This window comes from Tupaia chinensis, unplaced genomic scaffold (genome assembly GCF_000334495.1).
Source record: "Tupaia chinensis unplaced genomic scaffold, TupChi_1.0 Scaffold000391_1, whole genome shotgun sequence".
NCBI classification, from domain to species: Eukaryota; Metazoa; Chordata; class Mammalia; order Scandentia; family Tupaiidae; genus Tupaia; species Tupaia belangeri.
The window spans coordinates 11,956-23,280 of NW_006159893.1; the positions used below are offsets into that span (position 1 = coordinate 11,956).

The 11,325-nt window shown below is 38.2% G+C and overlaps 1 pseudogene; it reads right to left on the reverse strand.

The window, feature by feature from the left end:
- Positions 1–10,450: 10,450 nt before the first annotated feature.
- On the reverse strand, positions 10,451–11,156 carry LOC102472425 (acidic leucine-rich nuclear phosphoprotein 32 family member A pseudogene; annotated as a pseudogene).
- Positions 11,157–11,325: the final 169 nt, after the last annotated feature.

Genomic DNA, 11,325 nt, shown 5'->3' on the forward strand with positions numbered 1-11,325 from the left:
CATCTTGTGATTACTGGGAATGGTGCTGAGAAAAGAAAATCTCAAGAATAGATATTAGTTCTTATGGATCTTAATAAAGAATGATACTTATACAGTTTTGTAGGGATTTAAAACTTAATTTGAGGAATCCTAATATATTTATCTATTTCACTTGGAGAGGGTGGAGGTGTCCTGGGCCAGTTTTGGCCTAATCCTATTTTATGTAAAGAAAGGATTAAGTTTACCTTAAATGTATTTTGAAGGGCCTTCCAAAGGCCAAGATTATTTCTGCCTAGAAAGAACTTCAGCCCACCCTCTATTGTGACCATGGAGATAAAGCATTGTAATTAATAGTAAGTGATCAGAGCAAAGGGGAGCGGTCAGGGGACTTCCTGGAAGATTTTATCATATACTCAGGATGTATAAGAGAGCTATGTAATTCTTTTATAGTAGTATATTGGGGAGCCAGAGGGGGGTCGCTTCCCAGTAAGGCTGCCACAGTTTCTGGAACAAATAGCAAACAGCCTTGCTGACATGCTAATTGACCCAAGTTTTGTTCCAAGGTCGGGGGTGCACAACAGTGGCCTTGTCAACGTGTTGATCCAACCGGAAGCGGAGCTCAAAGGTCGGGGGGCTCAGACAGACCTGGGGCCTCGCCGGGTCGGACTCCTCCAGTCATGGTTGGAGAAGCTGCTGGATATACTTTCTATGCTTTCAAATATGAAAGGGTTTATTCTGTGCCCTATCATGTGGTCAATCTTCAAAAAGGTTTTATGTGAGGGTGAGAAAAATGTATATTTTGTATTTTTTGGGTGGGAGGTCCTATAGTTGTCTGTCAAGTCCATTTGATTTATGGTGTCTTTTAGATTCTGAATCTACTTGTTTAATTTTGTATAGATGATCTATTCAAAGGAGATAGTGGTGTGTTGAGATCCCCAACAATTAGTGTGTTGCCATCTATTTCTCCTTCTAGATCTAACAGTTTTTCTTCAGGTGTTTGGGTGATTCCAATTTGGGTGAATAGGTATTTATAAGTGTTATATCTTCTTGATGAATTAGCCCTTCTACTACTATATAATGCCCTTGTCTCTTCTTATACTTTTTGTCTTTAAGCCTATTTTGTCTGAAATCAGTATTGTGACTCCAGTCCTTTTGTGTTTCCATTGCATGGAATACCTTTTTTACAGCCCTTCATCATTAGTCTATGAATGTCTTTATCCATGAGGTGCATTTCTTGTAGGCAACAGACAGAGGGGTTCTGTTTTTTATCCATTCAGTCAGTCTCTGTTTCTTGATTGGAAAATTTAATCTATTACCATTCAACATTAATATGGATATTTCTGAACTTGTTCCTACCAATATGTTAGCCATTTTCTTACTTGTTTTTGGTTCTCTTGTTTCTGTCTGTCTCGCTTTAGTTTTCCTAGTATAGCACTCCCTTCAGTACTTCTTGAACAGCTGGTCTAGTGTTGGTAAATTCTTTCAGGCTTTCTTTATCTGAGAATGTTTTTATCTTTTCTTCTTATTTGAAGGATAATCTCGCTGGGTAGAGTAATCTTGGTTGAGAGATTTGTTTTTCTTTTTTTTCCTGTAAAGAATTATTTTCTACTTAACCCCAATCAGAATGGCAAAGATTTAAAAACAAACAAAACAAAACAAAACAGCAAAACAACAAAACAAAACAAATAACTATAAGTGTTGGAGGGAATGTGGAGAAAGGGAAACACTCTTACACTGTTGGTGGGAAAGTAAATTGGTCCAGCCACTGTGGAGAATGATATGGAGGTTCCTGAAAGACCTTCAAATAGAACTACCATATGATCCAGCAATTCCACTCCTGGGTATCTTCCCAAAGACAAGAGAACACTCAGTCAGAAAAGCACTAGCACATCTATATTCATTGCAAACTTATTCACAATTGCCAAGACATGGAACCAACCCAAATGTCCACAAACAGATGAATGGATTGAAAAATTGTGGCACATATACTCCATGGAATACTATTCAGCCATAGAAAACAACAAGGCCCTGGAATTTGATAGAAAGTAGATGAATATGTAAGATTAGTTGCTGAGTGAAGCAAGTCAGACTATGAAAGAGAGACATTGTATGTCTCCGCTTAACATATACCTACTGTCTGCACTCTATGGTAGAGACAGAAAGACTGAAGAGCATAAAAATATTAAAAATTGTAATGGACACTGGAGACAAAGTGGAAAGAAAGTATGGGAAAGGAAGAGTGTAGGAAATTTGGGGGAAAATGGAGAGGAAAGACTTGTGGGACACAGATAAGGTGTATTATCTGTTGACGAGGATGTGTATGGTGGTCTCAACTGGGCTGGATTGAAGTGAAAATCATGCTGGGTAAAGTCTCTTTACAATCTAAATGATGTTTAGTGATTTAGTGTATGAATAATAATAATAAAATAAATAAATAGATTCAAAAAGAAGTTGATGGTTAAATTAAAAACAAAAAAATTTTAAAAAAGAAAGAAGTGAATTTCATGTTTTGAACTTTTTACACAAAAAGAGTCAGGTTTTTTAGGTTAAAAAAAGAATATGTGTTTATTGGCATTTTCAAAATAAAATCTACTTCAAAAAAAGAATTATTTTATTTACCTTTATTTATTTATTTTAATTTGACCAGAGCGAGAGAGGGGAAAGTGAGAAAGCAAGCTGCCAGATCTGGGACTTGAGCCATGGTCAGCCCTGCTGAGGGTGCTGAATTGTGGTGGTTCAGTGCTCTCAACTACCACACCACTTGCCTGCCCCCCAATTTTTTCTTTTAACCCTTTGAATATATCTTCCCATTATTTCCTTACTTGTATTGTTTCTGCTGAGAGGTCTGATGTTAGGCTGATGGGATAACCTTTGTAAGTAACTTGACATTTCTCTCTTACCATTTTTAGAATTTTATATTTTATTGGTGATTTTGTCTAATCTGGGCATGATGTGTCATGGAGAAGATATTCTTGGTATGAGTGTACTTGGATTTCTTTGTATTTCATGGGTCTGGATGTTTGAATGTTTTTCTAGGTTTGGAAAGTTTCCTTCCAGGATTTCATGGAATAGATTATGAACGCCTTATTAGATTCTTCACCTTCTGGGATACCAATTATTTGGATGTTTGGGCATTTAATGGTATCTAATATTTTCTGTATATTATCTCATTTGGGGGATTATTTTTTCATTCTTTTTGCTAATTTTTTCCAGGTCATAGGTTTTGTCTTCTAGATCTGAGATTCAATCTTCTTCATGATCTGATCTGTTTTTAATACTTTCAAGGGAGGTTTTGATTTCGTGTGTTACAGCCTTTATCTCTAATGATCCCATTTGATTCTTTTTTGTGGTGTCCATTTCTTCTTTCAAATCATGGAAGGACTTCCTCTTCTCCAGAAGTTTGTTGTCTCTTTTCTGTTGCATTTCATTTAGTTCTGTCACGATGCATATTCTGAATCGTTTATCTGACATTTCCATGAGTTCTATTGTTCCGTCTGTGGGTGATGAGGAGTTGCTATTTTTCCCTTGAGGGAGAGATATTTTCTCAGTTTCTCATATTTTTTGTGCCTCTACACTGGTTTCTAGTCATCTGATTGATTATACGTTTCTTTCTAATTTCTTAGAGTTAATTCTGTAAAATCAGGTGGAAAGATGTGCTCTACTTTTTAATTTTATTTTTTTGAAAGGCTTTTGCTATGGGGTGTGTGCACTTGCCAGAAAGACAGAGAGAGACAGAGAGACAGAAAGCAAGAAATCATCCCCCAGGGGGGATGGCCATGCCGCAATCCCTTCTCCTCCATTCTCTTCTCGGGATCTTGGGCACACATGCACACTCACCCAGCGTGAGTTTAAGCCACTGGGTCCAGGACTCAAACCATGGTCAACTACATGGGACTCTAGCAACATAGGCATTATACCAACTGCTGGTCCCAGATATGCTCTACTTTTATGGTGTGTTCTTTAAAGAGGGCCTCATATTGCAATCAGAGAATGGTATATGTAGACAGTTTGAGGTGCTTGGTTTCTCCCCAGAATCTCAGGTCCAGGTGTACCTGGAGCAAAGCTGGAGGGTGTACCTAAAGGAAGAGATATAATTCACATGATTTGCTATTTGTCTCACGGGGACCAGAAAAAGATGAAGTCTCAAAGGCCACCAAGTATTCCAAAAGTTGCTGGCGGGGGTAGGTAAACCATGGTTTCTTTGCAGCTCCATCTCCCTGATGCTCACCCTGAAACCTGCCCTGCCATCACTGGAGCTGGGTGTTCTAATGTGATATCTATTTTCAACAATCTTTTTCAGAAATATGAACAGAGTGGGGCAGCCAATAGCAGTATTGTTAAAGCAGTTGGACTTCACATGGCTGACTATGTGGTTCAAGTCTTAGACCCAACAGCTTGGAAAACATGCTAGACATGTCTGTGCGCATACTCAAAATCTCAAAAGGAGAATGACAGAGAAAAGATTGCAGTGTAGCCATTGCCCACATTGTGATTCTTTCTCACTTTCCTTCTCTTTATCTTTTCAGTGAGTACATGCACCATATAGCAAGTTTAAAATAAAATAACAGAGGGAAAACCCTCTAAAACATCATATGAAGATATTATTACCCCAATACTAAAACTGGAGAAAGATATTAGAAGAAGGCAAACCTACAAACTAAAGTTTCTCATAATCATAGATATTATGGTACACCCTGAATCATGTGGGATGTATTTCAGATATGCATGTTTGGTTCAACAATAAAAAGTTAAATATTTTAATACATTATTTCAACATGTTAAATAAGAAAAACATATGATCATATCAATACATATCAAAAGGCATTTGAAAAACATCCCTTAATAGTAACACCCTGAATAAACTATCAGAGGAGAACGTCTTCAATTCAATTAAAAATATTGGGTTGTCAGAAAAATTATATTTTTGCATAGAAAAACATAGAAAAAAATATGTCATGACTTTTTTTTAAACAATCCAATGCTTACTAAAAACAAACAGCTGAAGGGACATCAGCAAGATGGTGTCCTAGGAAGCACCAAGCCTTTGTTGTCCCATGGAGAAAACAAATTAGTAATGATATACAGACTAAAACAGTTTTGTCAGATCTCTAGAAAGCAGATTAGAGTCTGTGGTAGTTGGGACCAGTAGATGGTACAATGGTTATGTCACTGGATTCCCATGTAGTCGACCATAGTTCAAGTCCTGGATTCACTGGCTTAATTAAAACTCATTCCAGGTATGTGTTTGTACATGCCCAAAATCATGAGAAGAAAATGGAGGAGGAATTGTGGCATGGCCAGCCCTGCTGGGGGTGGAGGGGAAGTAATTTCTCACTTTCTGTCTCTCTGTCTCTGTCTCTCTGGCAAGTGCATGTGCCCTATAGCAAAAATCTCTCTTTCAAACAAAAATAAAAAAAAAAAGAATCTGCAGCAATCAAACAAGAACTACTCAAGAATAAACCTACAGTCAAAATAGCAGGACTTTTCATCACATAATGCTCACCTTTGCCCCACTCCTTGTGTGTTTCATGGCATGATCAATAGGAAACCACCATACTTCCAGCTCCTCTCCTGGGATGGGAAGGAAATTGGAACTTGTTTGAAATGTTTTGGCTTGTGTGGGCACTGCCTGAGGGACTTAAGCACTCATGGTAATAATGACATAGTTCAGATACCAAGTTGGAGGTCACTGAAAACAGTGGCAGGGGCCAGAGTATTAGAGGTACAGGTACTAAGGGGCAATATATTACAAGCAGAGAAATGCAATGGAAAACCCAGGCTGTAGAGAATAAGCAGTGGCAAGTCTCTTAAGAAAAATAAGGCATTTAAAACATCTTTGGGGCCAACAGTGGCATATTAGATAAGGCAGTTGGTCCCACATACCTGACTATGTTGTTTGAGCCCAGAGCTGACAGCTTGAAAAACATGCTGAATGCATGTGGTTGTATATTTCAGATTCCAAGAGGAGAATGGAAGAAAATTGCGGCATGGTGGCCATCCCTTCTGGAGGTGCTTTCTTTTTTTTTTTTTTTCTTTTTTTTTCTCTCTCTCTCTGTCTCTTTGATGAGCACATGTGCCCTATGGAAAAATTTAATTTAATTAATCAAAGCAATTCCATTTAACAGGACCTAGAATAAAAGCACGGGCTAGGGAAGATGCATCCCTAGAAAAGGGTTGAGGGGATATAAGCTATGGATTAATTAGCAAATATCTTCACCTGAACAAAGCCAGCCTGAAAAGACTAGAAGTGACCATTCTCCACCCCCAAAATGTATAATTCTCTATAAAAGATTATGGGGCCAGCAGATGGCCTGGAGGTTAAGATGGCTGGATTTCATACAGCCAACTGAATGATTTGAGACCTCAACCTGGAGGCTTGAAGAACACGCTGGGTGCCTATGTGAGCATGCCTAAAATTCTGAGAAGAGAATGGAGAAAAAGGGATTGTGGCATGGCCATCCCCTCCTGAGGCATGATATCTCACTTTCCTGCTCTCTATTGCTCTCTCCTTCTCTCTCCAGTGAGCTCACATGCCCTATATTAAACTAAAAAAATTATGAAGTATGCCAAGAAACAGGCAAACATGGAACAAAATAAATATCCAGAAACCAACTGTAAGAACACAGCCCTCTGAGTTTCTTGACAAAAATTTAAAACACTTGTCTCAAAAAAAATGAATGAGTTAATAAAAATCACTGTAAACTAAACAAAACCAGGAAAATGATGCATGAATAAAATGATAACAGAGATAAAAATGATTTAAAAAAAGAACCAAACAAATTCTAGAGCTGAAAAAAAAACCCAATAACTGAATTAAAAAATTCACTGAAAGAGTTCAACAGACTTGAGTAAACAGAAGAAAGAACTAGTGAACTTAAAAATAAGTCATTTGAAAATTATCTGAGGATAAATAGTAAAGAAGAAAAGTAAACAGAACCTGAAAGGCAACTACGAGAAACCATTTAGCAAACTAACACATTCATTATGGGGGTTGCAGAAAGGAGAGAGAGAGAGCGTGTGCACACGAGCAAGCATGCACACTAATTCAAAAGGTACTAAATAAAAACTTCCCAAATTTGAAGAAAGAACTGGACAAATAAATAAAAGAAGCTCAATGAATTTCAAGAAAGATAATTCAGAGATCCACACCAAGACACATTATAATCAAACTGTCCAAAGTAAAAGACAGGGTGTTGAAAGCAGTGAAATAGCAATGTCTCATCACACAAAAGGGAACCTGTATTAGATTATTAACAAATTTCTCAGCAGATTCTAACAGGCTAGAATGAAGAGGTATGATGTATCCAGAGTGACAAAAGAAAAAACTTTCATACAAGAATACCATATCTGGCAAAAATCTTCTTCCAAAACAAAGGAAAATTTGGGCCGTGACCTAGGGGTTAAGTGAACTTGATTCCACAGGGCCAACTGCACTGTTTAAATCCCAGCCCCGGTAGCTTGAAAAACATGCCTAAGTGTGCATGCCCCAAATCCTAACAGGATGGAAAAATGGAACAGACAGAATTGCGGTATAGACACACTCCATTTGAAAGTTCTTACTCACTCTCTGTCTTTCTGACTCTCCTTGAGAGCACATACCCTCTGGTAAATTAAAAACCAAAAATAAAAACAAAAATGAAGGAAAATTTAAGTCTTTCTTAAATAAAAGCTAGGGAAGTTTATTACACTAGAACTGCCCAATAGGAAATACTAAAAGGAGTCCTTCAATATGAAACAGAAAGACTATAGACAGTAACTCAAACCCATATGAAAATATGAAGTTCTCTAATAAAGGTAAATATTTTGTCCAATATAAAACCCTGTATTATTACAATTTGGTGTTAACTCTGTTTTTAATTCTTATATAGTACAATAAAAAAATAAACACGAGGCCAGCAGTGATGTGGTGGTTAAGGCAGCTCATCCCACATGGCTGATTTTGCGGTTTGAGTCCCAGACCTGGTGTGCATGCCCAAAATCCAAATAGCAGAATGGAGGAGAAGGGATTGTGGTTTGTCCATCTCCCCAGGGGATGATTTCTTACTTTCTCTCATTCTCTCTCTCTCTCTCTTTCTTGCTCTCTCTCTCCCTATCTCCAGCAAGCACATTTACCCAACAGCAAAAACTAAAAACAACCCCAAATAGAATCAACTCAAGAAGATCTTCTCCATGGCACAGCATAGCCAGATCGACCAAAACTACAGATAAAGACAAGATACTAAAACTGGCAAGAGAAAAACATCAAGTTGCTTACAAAAGTTATTTTATCAGGCTACACACTGGACCTCTCACCAGAAACAATACAAGCAAGGAAAGAGTAAAATATCTTCAAAGTCTTAAAAGTAAAACAATTTCAACCAAGATTACTATCCCCAGCAAGATTACCCTTCAAATGGGAAGAAAAAATTTAAAAATTCTCAGATAAATAAAACTTGAAAGAATTTACCAACACCATATCAGCTCTTTAAGAAGTTCTGAAGGGAGTGCTGTATCAGGAAAACTAAAAACAGACAGACGGAAATAAAGGGGAGGGGGAACCAAGAAAATGGCCAACTTAATGGTAGGAATAAATTCAGAAATATTGATAATAATGTTGAATGCTAATGCATTAAATTCTCCAATCAAGAGACATAGACTGATTTAAAGGATTAAACAAACAATCAAAAGAAACCTTCTATCTGCTGCCTGTAAGAAACATGCCTTATGGGTAAAGACATACATAGACTAAAATTGAAGGGCTGTAAAAAAGGTATTCCATGCAATTTAAAACCAAAAGGGGCTGGAGTAACAATATTGATCTCATACAAAATAGACTTTAAGGCAATAACTGCAAAAAAGGGCAAAGAAGGACATTATATAGTAGTAAAAGGGTTAATTCACTGAGAAGATGCAACACTTACTAATACTATGCACTTAACTCAGGAGCACCCAAATAAATGAAAGAAAGACTACAAGATCTAAAAGGAGAGATAGTCTGCAAAACGCTAATTGTTGAGAATAATCCAAAAATAGACAAGTGGGATTACATCAGATTAAGAAATTTCTGCACAGCAAAAGACACAGTAATTAGTATGACTCAACAACCCTCGGAATGGGAAAATATTATCATAAACTATCCCTCAGATAAGGAACTGGTAACCAGAATACACAGGGAACTCAAGTGACCTACCTGAAAAAGAAAAAGATGACCAACCCAATTAAAAGATGAAAATGAACTGTACAAACAACTCTCTAAGGAAGACATACAAACAGCCAAAAAGCTGAGGACAAAAAGTCTGACTGCTTTTTCCTATTTTTCAAAATCCTTTTAAAAGGGACTGGGGGAGTCACACCCACAAACATTAACAGACCATTTTTTTCCATTAACAGGATTCTTCCTACATCTTGCTAGTAGGGAGAATGGTATAGTATCTTTGAGATGTATAGTTTTAACTGATTACAATGTATTCTTTTGCTAACCTTTTCCCAAAACACAGAATTTCCCATTCCTTGAGATGTAGATTAAGCATTTCTTTTACTAATCTCTTCCCAAGAAACAAATTTTCCCTTCCAATCACCAGCCTAGGAATTGTGGAACCCACCTATAACCTACAAGCCCCTGCTTCCACATGTCCTGCCTCTTTGGGCCAGACTGATGGAAAACTCTTGCCTAATTTTTTCTGTCAATCTGAAAACATCAAATAAAAGGAACCTCTGTACTTGATCACCCCAAGAGATAGGCATATTTTTGCCTCCTCTCCAGGCCTAGGTCACTCATATTCTGCTTGGAAATAAACTGCATTAATTATTAATTTTTAATTTTTAGAGTTGGTTATTTTTCTGTTGACAAGATGGCAACCACGAAGGGACCAGAGAGGAACAAAAGATCTTCTGAATGGTCATTTCAAACCTGGTGCCTGGTACCAGCACAGTGGGCCCTTTGAGCCCCCTCCAGCTCTGAGCTTCTCCTCAGGTGAGATTCAGTAAATTCTCTGACCCTACACCTCCCAAAATTTGGTAGACAGTCTGGTTTATTTCTAAGCTAATTTGCTTGTTTGTCTGTTTTGGGTAACCTAGATTTGCTCTCCTCCTAGTGAGAGGTAGCAGTTTGCTCTCCTCCTAGTGAGAAGCAGCAGTTTGCTCCCCTCTTAGTGAGGAGCAGTGGTTTGCCCTCTTCTAAGTGGATAGTTATGTAAGCCTAACATTCAAGGTTATATCTTTTTTTTTTTTGGCAATAAAAATAGTATTTTATTCCACCCTCTCCTGCCCTCCCTTCCCCCTGCAACTCCCAGTACACTTTTTCCCTCTCATTCCCACAGCAACATTACAATCAGAAAAAAAAAGTTTTTTGGGGGGCAGGATTTAGGGGGGTGGGAGGGGATACAGGTAAAAACAGTCAAATCACAATAGGAATTTTTCAAAATAGGTTATTCCGCTTAGTCATCTTCTTCTCTTATTCTACTTAGTCATCTTCTCTCTCATCTTCAGGTTCTCATTTTTGCTTCTGACCCCTTTCTTCTTCCCAAGATCTTTTTCATATTCCTCATCGTCTACTTCCCCTTCATTATAACCTTCTTCATCCTTTTCCTCCTCTCCACTCATGTACTCCTCTTCACCTTTCTCCTCGTCCTCCTCATCCTCCTCCTCGTGCTCCACTTCCTGAGCATCTTCATCGTATTCCTCCTCGTCCTCGTCCATGTCCTCGTCCTCCTCGTTGTCATCCAGGTCCTCCACATAGCCCTCAGCATCCAAGTCGGGAAGTTCCTTGTTATCCCAGTCATAGTTGTGGAGGTACGTGAGCTGGGGGAGCTGCTTGAAAACATTTTCTCGGTAATCGTTCAGGTTGGTCACCTCACAGTTGAAAAGGTCTAAGCTCTTGAGGTTTTCTAACTTTTTCAGGGGCTCTATTGTGCTGAGGTCTCTAATTTTGTTGCCACTTAAATTTAGATCCATGACATTCAGACACTTTTCTGCCAATACTTCTAGGTCCCCTGAGATTCTGTTATTGCTTAGTCCAAGCTTCTTAAGTTTGTTCAACTTTGGTAAGTTTGCGACTGAGGTGAGGCCTATGTTGATTGTACTCAAGAATTCCAGTTTTTCAATTCATCTGTGAGGCCTTCAATTTTGCCTTCATTCAACTGACAGTGGTCCAGGACAAGCTCTTTCACTGCATACAGATCCTCTCCACCAAGGGCCATTTCATTTTGCTGTCATGTAAGGTCAGCCTGAAAGAAGTGATCTCCTAGAGGCCTCTGGGGTCTTGTTTAGGCAATAAATGAATAAAAAATATGGACTAAGAACTGTTACTGAATGCCTAGGACATTAACAAGTGGAAAAGGAAGGTGCTGATAGTTCTGGATTTCCTGG